The sequence below is a fragment of the Macrotis lagotis genome, chromosome X (assembly GCF_037893015.1).
Source record: "Macrotis lagotis isolate mMagLag1 chromosome X, bilby.v1.9.chrom.fasta, whole genome shotgun sequence".
In the NCBI taxonomy this organism is placed as follows: Eukaryota; Metazoa; Chordata; class Mammalia; order Peramelemorphia; family Peramelidae; genus Macrotis; species Macrotis lagotis.
The window spans coordinates 160,862,128-160,878,573 of NC_133666.1; positions in this window are offsets into that span (position 1 = coordinate 160,862,128).

Sequence of the window (16,446 nt, forward strand, 5' to 3'; positions counted from 1 at the left end):
ATTTGTTATGGATGTACTGCACTCCAGGAACTGTACTAAGCACTGTGGATACTATAAGAGGCAAAAGGCAATCCCTGAAAACTGGAAAATAGTCTGAAAAAAAAGGCATAGACTCACATCTCACAAAATGTGTATATAATTTAGACATAAAGTGTGATCCTATAGAACAATTAACAGATAAAGAAATACTCTATCTGTCAGATCTATAGAAAAGGGATAAATTTATGACTAAATGAGAAAGAGTGTATTATAAATTGCTAAATGGATGACTTTGACTATATGAAATTTAAAAAAATCTTTTGTACTTATACAACCAATACTGCCAAGATTGGAAGGAAATCAGAATGTTGGGAAATGATTCTTACATTTAGGGGTTCTGATAATGATATCATTTCTAAAATATAGAGAGAATTGAATCAAATCTATGAGGCATAAGATAAATGGTCAAAAGAAATGAACAGCTAGTTTTCAAATGAAGAAATTAAAGCTTTATATAAACATATGAAAAAATGCTCTGAATCATTATGGATTAAAGAAATGCAAATTAAAACAACCTTGAGGTACCATCTCACAGCTATCAGATTGGCTAAAGTCATCAAAGTTGGAGAGGTTGTGGGAGAGCTAGGACATTAAAGCATATTTGGTAGAGTTGTGAACTGATCTAACCATTCTGAAGATAAATATGGAACCAAATACAAAGAATAATAAAATTGATCATATCAATATTAGGCCTATATCCATAAGAAGACATAAAAATGTCAAAAGTCCCACATATTCCAAAATATAAATTAAAAACTATTTTGTAGTAGTAAAGAATTAGAAATTGAGGAGATGCCAATAATTAGGAAATTACTGAACAAGCTCTGGTAAATGAATGTTTTCAGGTACTAATGTTCTATAAGAAACCCTGAATGATCAAACGCTATAGAAGCTTGGAAAGAATTTCAGGAATTGCTACTGATCAAAGGGAGAAGAACCAAGATTTTATTGTACACATTAATTGTGAGCTGATCAACTTTGATAGATGCAGCTCCTTTCAGCAGTTCAGAGAAATTGGACAGCCCTGAGAGATCTGTTATGGGAAACAGCATCCACATCCCCAGTTGAAGGAAAAAGGACAAAATAAAACAAAACAAACAAACCAACAAAGTCATAGAATCTGAATGAACACTATGTCCACTTTAAAAATATTTGTCTTGGTGGGGCAGAGCCAAGATGGCAGCAGGAAAACAGCCTCTCCTAGGTACTCTCTCCCAAATATTTCAAAAATCTTAAAATTATAACTCTAACTAAATTTTTGAGTGACAGAACACACAGAAAGATCCAATGAGGCAATTCTCCAATGGGAAATAGTGGAAAAACTCCATTCCATGGGGGAGGGGAGGCCAGCCAGAGTGAAGAAACTTCAGTCTCGAGGAACAACCCCCCAAGTGCCTGGGAGCCATGGCTCTCAGCAGTAGAAGCAGTTTCCTGACCTGCACCCCAGGGAGCATCGGACATGACTTGGAGGATCAGCAGGGACACCCCTGCCAAAGTGAAACCAAAGGTCAGGCCATCAGGGCAGTTGTGTCAATAGTCAGTCAGCATTGGTCTTGGCAGTCAGCGGGCCCAGATCCAGGAAATGGAAGTAGGAGTCAGTAAGAAGGAGCCTGCAGGCAACTATGCTGAGTGCTCAGCCTACCAAAGGTTAGGGGAGTGGAGGAAGACTTTTTAGGTCTTTTCTCTGTCTCTGGAAAAGGACTCTGGGGCTTTGACCACATTCAGATCTTGGTCACAGTCTAGGACCCCCAATAGAACAAGGAACCTCCCCCCCAGTCGCATGGCATTTGGGTGTGTTTGTGGTCATTCAGAAATCAGGAGAATAGTCAAAGCCTCACACACTGAGGTCCTTGTGTGTGGGGTGTCCCAATGATACTCAAAAGCTAAGAAAGCACCCCCATACCCTCCACAGGCTGGGGAAAAGAGTAAACAGAGAAAAAAGAGGAATGGTCCTATTGACAAAATCTTTGTCTATAATCCCAAGGAGAATCAAAATACTCAATCTGAAGAAGAGGAAGTATAAGCTTCTGCATCTAAAGACTCCAAGAAAAATGGAAGTTGGGCTCAGGACATGACAGCTGAAAAAAAGATTTTGAAAATCAAGTAAGAGAGATAGAAGAAACATCAGGAAGCATCTAAGTCAAGGGGATCCAATAAAATGCTGAAGAAAATAACATGTTATAAACCAGCTTGTGCCAAATGGATAAAAAAGTTCAAAAAGTTATTGGGGAGAAGGATACTTTAAAAAGAAGAATTGACCAGATGGAAAAAGAAATAAGAAAGCTCTCTGAGGAAAACAAATCCTTCAGATGTAGAACAAAACTTCTGGAAGCTGCTGACTTTACAAGAAATTAAGACACAATACTTCAGAAATAAAAGAATAAAAAATTAGAAGAAAATGTGAAACATCTCATTGAAAAAACAACAGATATTGAAAACAGATGCAGAAAAGATAATTTGAACATTATTGGGATAACTGAAAAGTCATGATCAGGAAAAGAGCCTTGACATCATTTTTAAAGAATTCCTATAGGAAAATTGCCCAGGTATCCTAGAAGCAGAGGACAAAATAGAAATGAAGAGAATCCACTGATCTTGCCAAGAAAATGATTCACAATAAACAACTCCCAGGAATATTATAACCAAGTTCCAGAACTCCCAAGTCAAAGAGAAAATATTACAAGCAGCCAGAAGGTCACAATTCAAATATTGTGGAGCCACAGTCAGGATCACAAAGGACTTAGCAGCAACTACATTAAAAGCTCATAGGGCTTGGAATATAATATTCCAGAAGGCAAATGAGCTCGGAATGTGACTGAGAATCAACTACCCAGCAAAACTGAATGTCCTCTTCCAGGGGAAAAGAATGGCCAGAGATGAATAGAAACTTTGATCTTCAAATATAGGACTCAGGTGAAGCATAGAGAGTGGAGGAGAAGGGTGAAATATGAGGGACATAATGATGATGATCTACATGTATTCCTCCATAGAAAAATGATACTGATAATTCTCATGAATCTTCTAATTTTATAGAGTAGGTAGAAGAAGGAACTTTTATAGATGAAGCACAGAAAGGAGCTGAACTTGAATATATAATATAGTGCAAAAATGGAGTCAGTGGCTAAAAGGCAAATATAATGAGAGTAAAAGAAAGGAGAGGTGGAATATGGTAAGATATTTCATTTATTGAGATTTTTTTATTACAATGAGCTATTACAATAATATGGAAGGGGAAAGGCAAGGGGTAATGAAGGAACCTTTGCTCTCATCAGAGGTGGCTAGGAGAGGAAACAGCATATAGATAGATAGATAGATAGATAGATAGATAGATAGATAGATAGATATACTCAAAGTGTATAGACATCTAGAGTAAGAGAGAGAGAAGAGGGATGGGGGCAGGGGGGACCTGAGTGAGGGGGGAGAGGGTGGACCATGGGGGAGAGTGGTAAGATATAACACATTTTCTTTTTCACTTTGTTCAAGGGGCTGGGATGTGATGGCCTGTCTGCGACCGTAGGGCAGGGTTTATGCTGGGCCTAAGCGATAGTATGTGGTCTCGGGGCCTCTTGTTCCTAGGGCCAGGGATCTGTCTGCTGTGCCACTCAGCTACCTTACAGAACATTTAAGAAGAGGGACAAAGTGAAATGAGAGAGAAAATATAGTGTATGGGAGTCAGGAAGTACAAATGGAGCTGCGATCAGTAATGGCAATGGTGGAAAAATATGGAAGTAGCTTTTGTAATGGATTTATCATAAAGAATGTGATCCAGGGCTGGCTAGGTGGCAATGGATAAAGCACCGGCCTTGGAGTCAGGAGTACCTTGGTTCAAATCCAGTCTCAGATACTTAATAATTACCTAGCTGTGTGGCCTTGGGTAAGCCACTTAACCCCATTTGCCTTGCAAAAACCTAAAAAAAACAAAAAACAATGTGATCCATCTGCCACAGAGGTATGGATGTTGGAACACAGACTGAATCATATTTGTTGTTATTATTATTATTATTATTATTATTATCATCATCATCATCATCATTATTATCTTTGGGGGGGGGTTGCAGGGTAAATGGGGTTGGGTGGCATGCCAGGGTCTGCACATCTGGGAGACTGTTGGGTGTCTGAAGCTGGATTTGGGCTTGGGTGATCCTGCTTCCAGGGCAGGTGCTCCATCCACTGCACCACCTAGCTTCCATCATCATCATCATCATCATCATCATCATCATCATCATCATCATCCTCATCCTCATCCTCATCCTCATCCTCATCATCATCATTTTTAATTTTAATTTTTTCTCTTTACTTTATTGCTCATGTGGGTCTATATTTTTTGGGGAACGGGGTATTATATTTAATCTTAAGAATATTTTAGGGGCGGCTAGGTGGCATATTGGGGTGGCTAGGTGGCGTAGTGGATAAAGCACCAGCTTTGGAGTCAGGAGTACCTGGTTTCAAATCTGGTTTCAGACACTTAATAATTACCTAACTCTGTGGCCTTGGGCAAGTCACTTAACCCCATTTGCCTTGCAAAATCCTAAAAAAAAATAACATTTTAGTAATGTAAAAAAAAGTCATTTGTACAAAATAAGAATAAATTAAAAATTGTCACAGGTAAAAAAAAAGAAACAGAAGCAAATCAGTGGAATAGATTAGATATCAAAGAAACTAGTAAATAACTATAACATTTTAGTGCTTGATATAACCCAGCTCTAACTTTTGGAAAAAGAGCGTAATATTTGGCAAAAACTGATGGAAAAATTGGAAAATGGTATATTAGAAACTAGGCATAGAATAACATTTCAAACCCTTTGCGAAGATAATGCTTAAATGGCAGTATTTAGACATAAAGGGTGATACCATAAACAAATTCTGAGAGAAAGGTGTACTCTGTCAGCACTATGGAAAGGCTAGAATTTTATGATGAAACAACAGAGAGAAAATATTATAAATTGCAAAAATGTACTATTTTTACTAGATTAAATTAAAAAAGTAAAAACTGATTAAGCAAAATTTCAAAATAAGGGAAACAATTTTCACACTTACTGTTTGTGATAAAGGACTCATTTTTAAAGTATAAAGTCACCCAAATCAAAGTAATAAAAAATACAAGTCATTCCCCAATTGATAAATCATCACAGCATATGAACACACTATTTTTATATTATTTTATTTTATGTTTTTAATTTTAGAAAAGTTTTATTTACTTTGAGTTTTACAATTTTTTCACCAATCTTCCTTCCCTCCCCCACCCCCCACAGAAGGCAGTTTGTTAGTCTTTACATCATTCCCATTGTATTCATTGATCTAAGGTGAATGTGATGAGAGAGAGAGAAGAAATATATAGTATGTGTGATAGCAGATTTACATAATAAGAAAACTTTTTTTTACATTAAAGGTAATAGTCTTTGATCTTTGTTTAAACTCCATAATTCTTTCTCTAAATAGAGTTGGTATTTTCCATTGCAGATACTCCAAGATAGTGCCTGATTGTTGCCCTGTTAGTATGAGCAAGTCCATTAAGGTTGATCATCACTCCTATGTTGCTGTTAGGGTGCACAATGTTCTTCTGGTTTATCTCATCTCATTCAACATCACTCATGCAAACCTTTCCGGGCTTCCCTGAATTCCCATACATTCTGGCTTCTAATAAAGCAATCATGATATATATATATATATATATATATATATATATATATATGTATTTATTATATATATACAGTTTGATGGACATTCCCTCAGTTTCCATTTCTTTGCCACCACAAACAAACAGAGCTTCTATGAATATTTTTGTACAAGTGATGTTTTTACCCTTTCTCATAATCTCTTCAGGGTATGGACTCAGTAGTGGTATAGTTGGATCATAGGGTATGCACATTTCTGTTGCCTTTTGGGCATAATTCCAAATTGTTCTCCAGAAAAGTTGGATGAGTTCACAGTTCCACCAAGACTATATTAGCAGATGACATGATTTATGGTATACCTAAAGAGTCCCAAAAAATCATCTAAAAAACTACTAGAAGTAATTAGCAACTTTAGTAAAGTCTCAGGATATAAAATAAATCCCATTCAAAGAAACTTCAGAGAATATAAAATACCTGGGAGTCTACCTTTCAAGGCAGACTCAGAAACTTTTTGAAAACAGTCACAAAACACTTCTCATACAAATAAAATCAGACTTAAATGACTCGGCAAATATCAATTGTTCATGGATAGGCTGAGTAAATATAATAAAAATGGCAATTCTACCAAAATTAAACTTTGTTTCATGTACTACAAATCAAAATTCCAAAAAATTACTGAATTAGAAAATTTGTAATTAAATTCATATAAATAAATATAAAAATAAGTATTAAAAATTGTCTTCCATATTTCCTTCCTGTCCCATAGTTTTCTTTCTTTCCACTTAATCATTACTCTGTCAAAATGTGACTAATATTTAAACATGTTAAACACAAATGCACATGTTCATTGGTCAGTACACTGTTCACTATTGATGGGAGGAGTGTGAAAGGAGGATGGAAGAAAATTGTATAACATGAATATGTATTTGGATAGATGTTGAAAGGTTGATCAGCTCACAATGTAATTGGGAAAAAATAATAAAATATCAATTAAAAGAAAAGAACAGGCAGTTCCTGCACTCAAGGAACTTACAATGCAATTGGTAGACAACTTGCTAGCACATATATACAATTACATATATGTGTGTGTAGTATATTTCTTTCTATCTATATCTCTATATATTTTTTAATATATGTACAATATACAATATACAACATAGACTTTCTACCGAAAGTCTTCTTCAGCACATCATTTTTTGCCTTTTTTCAAGAAGGCCTTGGGACCTTAAACAAGTCAGGGAGATCATCAGTAAGAGCAGAAAAAAGACAGTTTTCCATAGGCAATAGAAAGTCAGAGAAAATGCCAAGAGCAGAAAGATACCTTATTTGTGGAACAACCAGTATCTCTGGATGAAAGAATGAAAAGTGTCAGGAAAGAAGGTGAAAGAAGATGGAGGGGGGGTAGGAAAGAGCCATTTCATGCAGCACTTTAAATTCCAACAGCATTTTTTTATTTATTTGATTCCATAGGCAATAGAAAGTGTTTACTGAGTTCAGAGTGGGGTTAAGGTGGAGGTTTATATGTTTAGTCCTCTGGTTTAAAAAGACTTCTTTTGTGCTGAAGGGAGTATAGAATGAAGTGGAGAGAAACTTGAGTCAGAGAAACACAGCCTCAATCTATTGCAAATCCAAATAGGAGACAAAGAGGGCCAGTGGGCCAGTGCTAGAATGATAGCAATGTCAAAGAAAAGAAGGGTTTCTAATGAAAGATGTCGAAAAGGTAAATTTGACAGACCCTAGCAGAAAATCTGATGTGTAGTGGTAGGAGTGGGAGATAATAAGGAAAGATGTGTCTTTAACTTTGATCCTTTTATGAAGTGAAATGCCTCTTTAATTATATCAGGAAGCGACTATATTGATTAGCTGATCAAATAATGAGATATGCCTCTAGAATCTTTAAGTAACTAGATGAATTTCAGTGATTGTAATTCAAATTTGAGCTTTGGAGGCAATTGTAGAAGGAGACACCTGAACCTATGTCAGAGACTAGAAAGGTAAGAGGGTAGAAGGTAAGCATTATTTTTATCTTTTCTATTTCTGCAGCATCCACATCATCATAGTTACTAGACCAATTATAATACATACAGCAAGAAGTAGAGATAAACACTCCAGATACATACAAATATAAAGAAACCAAGGGAAGAACTGTCTTTAAGGATTATTGCCTCTAATGAGAGAGAGAGAGAGAGAGAGAGAGAGAGAGAGAGGATAGATTAATTATAAAATAAATACATTTAAAAATTTACTATTTTATGGACTCTGAGTTAAGGAATGGGGACGCAAATGCAAGCAGAAAAGATAACCCCAAACCTCCAAAATTTTGCATTTTAATAGAGGAAGACAAGATAAAGAGAAGTTGTAAATAAGGTAGAGGAGATCTATTCAGGGGCAAAGCTGATAAAAGAAAATGGATATGTATAGAAAATGAATTTAAGTTGGCAACAAAGTGAGAATAATTTGAGTTCCTTCATGAAATGGAGGTCTATAAAAGGGGAACTAAGATACAGAAAAGGAGTAGACCCTATAAGTCTACCACAGTCTTTATACCTATGAAGAGAAAAAGGACTTTCAAGTGTTGAAGCTTCAGAAGTTGTGAGTTACCTTAGTCACATATGTAGACTACAAGTATGCCTTGCTCTCATTATTCTTCAAGTTTAGGTTCACTCATCCCAATGTCACTCTATTTATTCATAACACAGAGTATCCATAGTCATGTAGGTAGAGGTGAGGAGAGGTGGCTTGTAACAACTCATGCCAACATAAAAATACTTTACTAAGAGCTAATTTTCAATGTCATCATGTCTATTAAAATATAAAGATGACACTTGTGAGCCATAGTGTCAAGAAGCTTTCACAAAGAAACTAATATTGCAGCTATTTTTTTTGAAATCCAATCTTTAAATCTAGAAAAATAAGTGGGGAACCATCCCATGTAGTGTGCTGTGATTCAGCTCAAGTTCTATCTGATTTTTTAGTGATTATTTTGCTGTCTAGTACCTAGCATGAGATCGCAGAATCTTTTATCTAAAATGCTTTACCATCATTCCCATTCATCATTTAATACTCAAGGTATCACACACAAAACAAGTACTAGAATAGATGACCATGAAAGTTTTCTAAAACTGATTACTTTTAAGTGAATGGTGAAAGAGTAGTAAAAAAAAATCTTGATTAACAAGGTTTCTAAATACAATTAAGTAGAAGAGGATGAAAGTAAAATTGAGCTCCATATTTCTGCCATAATCTGTCTTTGGATGATATGACAATACTAACAAGTAGGTGAAAATGATTTTTTTAAGAAGAATCTTTCAGCATATCATATATTCAATTGTTTTCTTTTTTTTCAAAGTAGAAATTGGAGCCTATAGCATGAATATTTAACTATATTTGCCCTTTCAATTTTGTTTATTTTAGGAAATCAGTTAAATAGTATATGTATGTAAAGTACACTTTGTCTACCTTTTTCACTATGGCAACAAGGCAAACAATTTTCTGGCCACTAGAGAGAATGAATCTATCTGCAATATGGATCTGTAAATTCATTTGTCATTTTACATTATCATTCCTTCCCAATCAAGCATATTAAGTGACAGGTAGCACTATAAATGATTTTCTTATGTTGTATAAAAACTTATTTCCATTATTTAAAAATATTTTAAATGGGAACTTCTATTAGAAAATGTGACCTGCTTATCCTTATTAACCATCCATAACTTTAGTCATGAATCACTTTTTCATGTCCAATAACAATATTGTTGTCACAATTACCTGCTATGTATATGAGAGGGAGCATTTCTAATATCTATGAATGGTACAATGCAAATGAAGTACAAAGCTCTGACAATATAAGGATGAATAGATTTCTGATTATTTTTAAAAGTAGATGTGAGGGAAGGCATAGAATAAGTTCTGTTATATGATTTATTTTCTATTGTGATGATGAGGGTGTTGATTATGAAAGTTAACATATTTATAAATTCTTTTCCAGGTTACAAAGTGACTTTTTTCAAAACAAGTTGTCAATTATTCAAGAGCGGAGTATTTTAAACATTCTTTGCATGTATTAAATTTTTCATAATTGGTTTCTTATTTCTGATGCTGCCTCTGAGAAATGATCACAGAATAATGGGAGTGTTCATAATACCACCACTCAAAATGTTGTGAGTTTGGAATTTTAGTTTCTTTTCTCAGTACAGCCAAATACCTTAGGCTTTCATTACGAGGACAAGAGCTGTATCAGGAAGACAAATGGAATTTCTTTGCCGAAACTACATCTGAACCTAGAGTTTAATAGAAGAGTCTTTAGTGATATTTTCAGTTAGGGGATTATTATATTTCAACCTGAGGGAGTTTTTAATAATTCAAATTGCTGTATCATATGAAGAAACCCTTTTAGTTTAACCACCTTATAAGAATTCAAATGCTTGACTCATTACTATTACTAGAAGCTAAGACTCATAGGTTTAAAAAACCCAAGATGGATCTTATTTTATGGATATGGATTTGAAAGAATATCTGACCATTTGTGAGATGCTGTTGCTGAGGGGATCCATCATCAGAATGACAGTCATCTAATCAAAGACTTTTATATAGTCATGAGAAGTATATTATACATGCCATCACACTTTTGTAACCTTCAGAAAACAAGATGGCTTAGCACAAAGGAAGGCTTTAGCCCTGGGACATCTTGGTGACACAGTGGATAGCTTGCCAGACCTAGAGTCTGGAAGACTCCTCCTCCTAAGTTCAAATCCAGTTTCAAACATTAACCAGCTCTACAACCTTGGACAAGTCACTTATCCTCAAACTCCTTATCTATAAAATGAACTGAAAAAGGAAATGGCAAACCACATATAGGAATATCCATGCAAAGAGCCTAGACCTCAACTAGAGCTGTGTTCCTCACCATAACAACAGCCTTTTCCTTTTGCAACATGAAGTGTGGTTGGTCTCATCTATATTCCTTCTTGAAACTGGAAACCAAAAGCTCCTTTTTGAAAAGAACTCAATGTGCAAGTGCTGAAATAGAAATCATTGCCCAAAGACAAGACACATCACTTGGTGTGCTTGTACAAGGAGAGCCCACAAAAGAAAGATTTATAGCGTCTGACTTTTGTATATGAGGATATACAAGAATTGAAATCATCTATAATGCAAATTCATTGTCATCAAACAATGAACCCCATCCCAGACATTGTTCCTTCTGCACACTTCTTCTCCAAGTTATCCTTACTCTTCTTGTTCAATGGTATCTCAACAGTATGACAACTCATCCTGGTACCCTCCAGAGGCTCAACACCAAAGCTCGGAATTCAATTCCAGCATCCCCAGATGCTGATCAGATTCTGCTCTTAATTACAAATGGAGTGAACAGATCTGTTTCACTCACCCAATTTGTAGCCGTGTTTCCTGTCTGCAGCAAGATAATTGAGTTTCCAACTTCCATTACCAGTTTTCTTCCAATGACACCTCAGAGACCAACCAAGACTCTGGCAAGCTTTGTCAGAGACTTCTGAAGAATTTCTGCCTTATTATCATGTTTAAAGAAACCTGAAAAAGTTTCTCTTTTCTGCTGTTATCATCACTCAGCTTTCTTCAGAGAAGAGGAATTTTTCAAGACACCACTGAAAATTTCATAAGAATAAGCATGGACGCAAAGAAGAAATATGAGCAGCTACTCCTGCCCTACAACTTTACAGAGGTGGAAATACAATTGGTGTAGTACATGGATTATTTCTGCAGATTTTTCAGTGTACTGCTAAATTTGACTGATTTTTCCCCTTTCTATATTTTTCTTTACAATAAATATTAATTATTACATGGAATGGCTCTCTTGCAGATGATGGGGGTGCAATACTGGGAAAAAAAAACTCTTCATGGGGACCATTTAGGTGGTACAGTAGATAGAGGACCCATCCTAGAGTCAGGAGGACAAGAGTTCAAATCCAACCTAAGACAACTTAATAATTGCCTAGCTGTGTGACCTTGGGAAGTCACTCAGCCTCATTGCTTTAAATATAATTTAATAACAATTTAAAAAATCTCATCATGGAAAAAAGATATCAAGAAATATTTACTTTAAAAACTTAAGGAAAACAATTGGGATCATGAAGATTCAGATAGAACTGAAAAACCAACTAAACAACAAGAAAAGCATTAACAGTTTGCTACAAGCCATTTGAAAGGATCTGAGATTGTTTCCCAGCTCTACTAATTACTATCTACATAACTTTGTATCAGTTACCTAAATCCTGTGGGAAATGTTCCTCATAAAAAGGGAATTTTCTGGATTAGAGAAGTTAAACAAATGGACCATGATTCACAATACTTACAATTGAGGCCTGAAACAGATTAAAATGTAATTGTCAAATATTTAACAAGATAAATAAAATATAAAATAAAATTTAGATATATTACAGTTTACGACTAGGTAAATCAGTCACCAGATATCCTTATGCATGGTTTATTGGCCCAAATTTATATTTTAGTTTCATACCATTGAACTAGATGATATCTAAGGCCCATTCCAGATCTATAAATATTATCTCATACTTGCTCACAGCAAAAGTTAAATAGTTATTATATTAAATGTAAATTTATCATGTAAAGCAGAGATATTTTTAAAAATATTTTTTATAAAAGGCATACAACAAAGGTAAGAGTTAGTCTGCAAAAAGAAAACCTGGTAAAGTGAAGTATGTGTGGCCCAGGTATACTTGTGGTTTCACAAGTCACACTTCTGACATTATTTTCTGATGTTGTAGCTTCAATGAATTTTTCAAAGATATTTTTTAAAATGATTCTCCAGAATACTGGATCAATTTATGTGTTTTGATGACTGTTCTTGTTGATTGACCTGATTTACAGAATGTCATTGTGAATTTGAATAATGATCTGTGGCCTCATCCTCCTTAGTGTTATCTTTATTTTCATCCTGTCAAAATTTATCCAAGTAGTTCCATGAATCTTTATTATGGAATCCCAAAAATGCATTGGAGTCTTCCTTTACATAAATTTTTGATGTTATATCAATACATTTAATGAATTGATAATGAAACTTTCAAACTGGACTTCTTCCTTGCTGGACTTTGCTGAGGCCTATTCTAATCCCATTGCAACAAATCCTTCCCTCGGATCTTCCAAGTTTTCTTGGGATGGAAAATTGTTTTTCTCAGTCTTTTTGTGGTTCTGTCAGTTTAGAATTTCATTAGAATCATTATTTTAAGGTATTTGAAGTGGTTTGGGGGAGAGCTTGCAGGTTCCTGTCTTTGCTCCACCATATTGGCTCCATTCCCAAGTTAGGAACTTTCTTAAGATCTCCTGAGTTTCCCACAGATACAACATTAATCAAACTTCTGTCACTGTTGCAGTGACAGAATATACAAAATAAGATTGGAATATCTCCCACTTAGGTCTGTTATGGGGGAATGTGAATCTACCCAGGGTAGAGAAAAGAAACCTAATACACTAACAGTGGAATGAAGTGGGTACTAAACTGAGATCCTCAACTGTGAGAGATCTCTCACAATTCAGATTTCTTGGGTCAACTTTTGACAAATGGGATGGAAGAGTATCAGCTTCAGTACACATTCAGTCAGGGGAGATAGACTGAGAGGTCCAGATGAATTGAATTGCCCAATCTTGACAATGAGTCCCTGCTATTTTCAGTCCAGAGGGCCTGGAATTCCAGTACACACAGCTCAGAGACAGCTTAGAGAGTGATATTCCCAACTTTCCGTTTAGCTCAGGTAGTGGGAGACTGACATCCACAGCACAGATGGTCCAGAGAAAGAGCCTCTGGCATTCCTTACCAGTAGATGCACAGAGCAACCCCCTGGAGCTCCTAATATTAATGGCACTAGGCCAGTAAGCAAACCTCTTCCTTACAAGTAAACCCCTGCCCCAACTCAAGAATCTTATGAGAATACCCTGTAACAAATCCCAAAATCATTAAGAAAGGTCAGAGAAAAGCATGGTCTATTGATAGTTATATGGAGCTAAGGATGGACAAACCACTAACTTTGACAAAAGAGTACAAAAGGGTACTTACTACATGTGAAGCTTTGGGAGAGACTATGAATTGGTCTCCAGCCCAGAAAGACTTCTGAAAGAGCTCCAAAAGGAATTTAAAAATCAAATGGAAAAACTGGAAAAAGAAATGCAAGGGAAAATTAACATCTTTCAACACAAATGACAGAAGAAAACAAACCATTTGAAAATATAATTGGACAGATGCAAAAAAACAGAATTATTTCTTCAAAAAAATACAACTGGCAAAAGTCCTTTAGAAATTGACTAAATGGGGGTGGCTAGGTGGCATGGTAGATAAAGCACTGGCCCTGGAGTCAGGAGTACCTGGATTCAAATCTGGTCTCAGACACTTAATAATTACCTAGCTGTGTGGCCTTGGGCAAGCCACTTAACCCCATTTGTCTTGCAAAAAAAAAACACCTAAAAAAAAGAAATTGACTAAATGAAAAAAGAGATGAAAAACTAACTGAATAAAATAACTCCTTGACAAATAGTCTAGGCTAGTAGAAGCTAATTAGTCCATGACAGATTCAAGAAAACAAAAAAAACAATAGGGGGAAGCTAGGTGGTGCAGTGGATAGAGCACTGGCTCTGGAGCCAAGAAGAACTGAGTTCAGATCTGGTCTCAGACACTTAATAATTACCTAGCTGTGTGGCCTTGGGTGAGCCACTTAACTCTATTTATTGCCTTACAAAATCTAAAAAAAAGAAAGAAAAAGAAAAATAGAAAAATAGAAAAAAAATGAAATATTTCATTGCAGAGAACAATAAGGAAATATGCCAAAACAGCAATAAAATTGATTATACCCTTTCCCCTAGCAATACCAATATTAGACCCATATCCAGAAGTCATTAATAATGGGAAAAGTTCCTCATATTCCAAAATATTCATAACAGTTCTTTCGGTAGAGGCAAGGAATTGACAAATGAGAGCATACCCATCAATTGGGAAATTACTGAATAAGTTATGATACACAAATGTTAAGGCGTTCTACAAAAAACCATGAAAGGTTGGACTCTATGGAAATATGGAAAGAATTAGAGGAATGGATGCTGAGTTAAATGAGTAGAAGCAAGAGAACATGGCAAACATTACCAACAACATTGTGAGCGGATCAATTTAAAGGATGAAGCTTGTCTCAGCAGTTCAGAGACCTAGGACAAACCCGAGAAACCTGTTATGGGCAATACTATACACATTCAGATGAAGAAAAAACAAAACAAAATAACAACAACAAAAAATCCTACAGAATCTGAATGAACACTATCTTCTCTCATTAAAATTTTGTCTTCTATCAGATCTGTGGAAAACGGATAAATTTGACCAAACAAGATTTAGAGCACATTATAAACTACAAAATGAATGATTTTGACTATATTAAATTAAAAGGTTTTTGCACTAATAAAATCAATGCTGTGAAAATTAGAAGGAAAGCAGAAATCTGGGAAACAATCCTCACAACTAGGAGTTCTGATAAAGGTCAAATATATAGATAACGTATCAAATTTATTCATAAATTATTTCCTAGTTGATAAATGGTCAAAGGAGGCAAACAGTTTTTCAAATGCAGAAATTAAAGCTATATATATATATATATATATATATATATATATGTATACATATAATCATATGAAAAAAATGCTCCAAATCATATACCTATGAGATTAGTCAAGATGAGAAAAAAAGGAAACTGATTAATGTTGGAGAGTTGTGGGGGAATTGGGACATTGATGCATTACTGGTGAAATTGTGAACAGACCAACCTTTCTGGTGAGCAATATGAAACTATGTCCAAAGAGCAATAAAACTGTTCAAACCCTTTGACTCAGCAATTCTAATTCTAGGTCTATACCCAGAATAAATTAATTAAAAAGGAAAAAGTCCTACATGTCCCAAAATATTCATAGCAGCACTTTTTGTAATGGTGAAGAACTGGAAATTGAGGGGATGCTTTCAGTTGGTGAATGGCTAAATAAGGCATGGTACATGGATATGATGGAATACTAAAGTTCTCTAAGAAATCATAAATGGTCAGACTCTAGAGAAGCATGGAATGACTTATGGGATCTGATGCTGAGCCAAGGGAGTAGAACCAAGAGAACAATGTACACTTCAACAACAACATCATTGTGAGATGAACAAACTTGATGAAAAAAGCTCCTCTCACCAGTTCAAAAAGCTATGAAAACTGCATTAGTTTGGCTAAGGACTATGTAATCCCCATCCAGAGGAAGAAAAACAAAACAAAACAAAATTCACCAAAATCCCCTCCAGAATCTGATAAACAAATTGTAATAATTATCTCTTATGTATCTCTCCTTTAATCCTAATTCCTCATAACAAAAATAATTAACTCTAATCTATAAATATGGTTATCAAAATATGTATGTACAACACTAACCTGACTGCTCACTTCTGAAGGGAGGGAGGTGGCAAGGGAGGGTGGAAGAAAATTTCATAACTTGAAAATATGCATATGCAAGTGGATGAAAGTAAATAAATTAAAAAATAAAAAAGAAGGAGCATAAAGACAAGGGCAAAAAAAGCAGAAAATGCAAATAAAAAATCAACAACAGTGATTGAAAAAACAAGTGGCAGAAATCAGAAAAAGCAAGTAAAAAAATCTACAACTGCAAAAAGATAAGAAAAATAAAAATTTGGGTTTTTTTCTGCCTTTTCCTTTCTTTTCCCTTAGTACTAATTTCTCATTCAGAAAGTGGTTAATATGTAAACACATTAAACACAAAAGTACACATACAA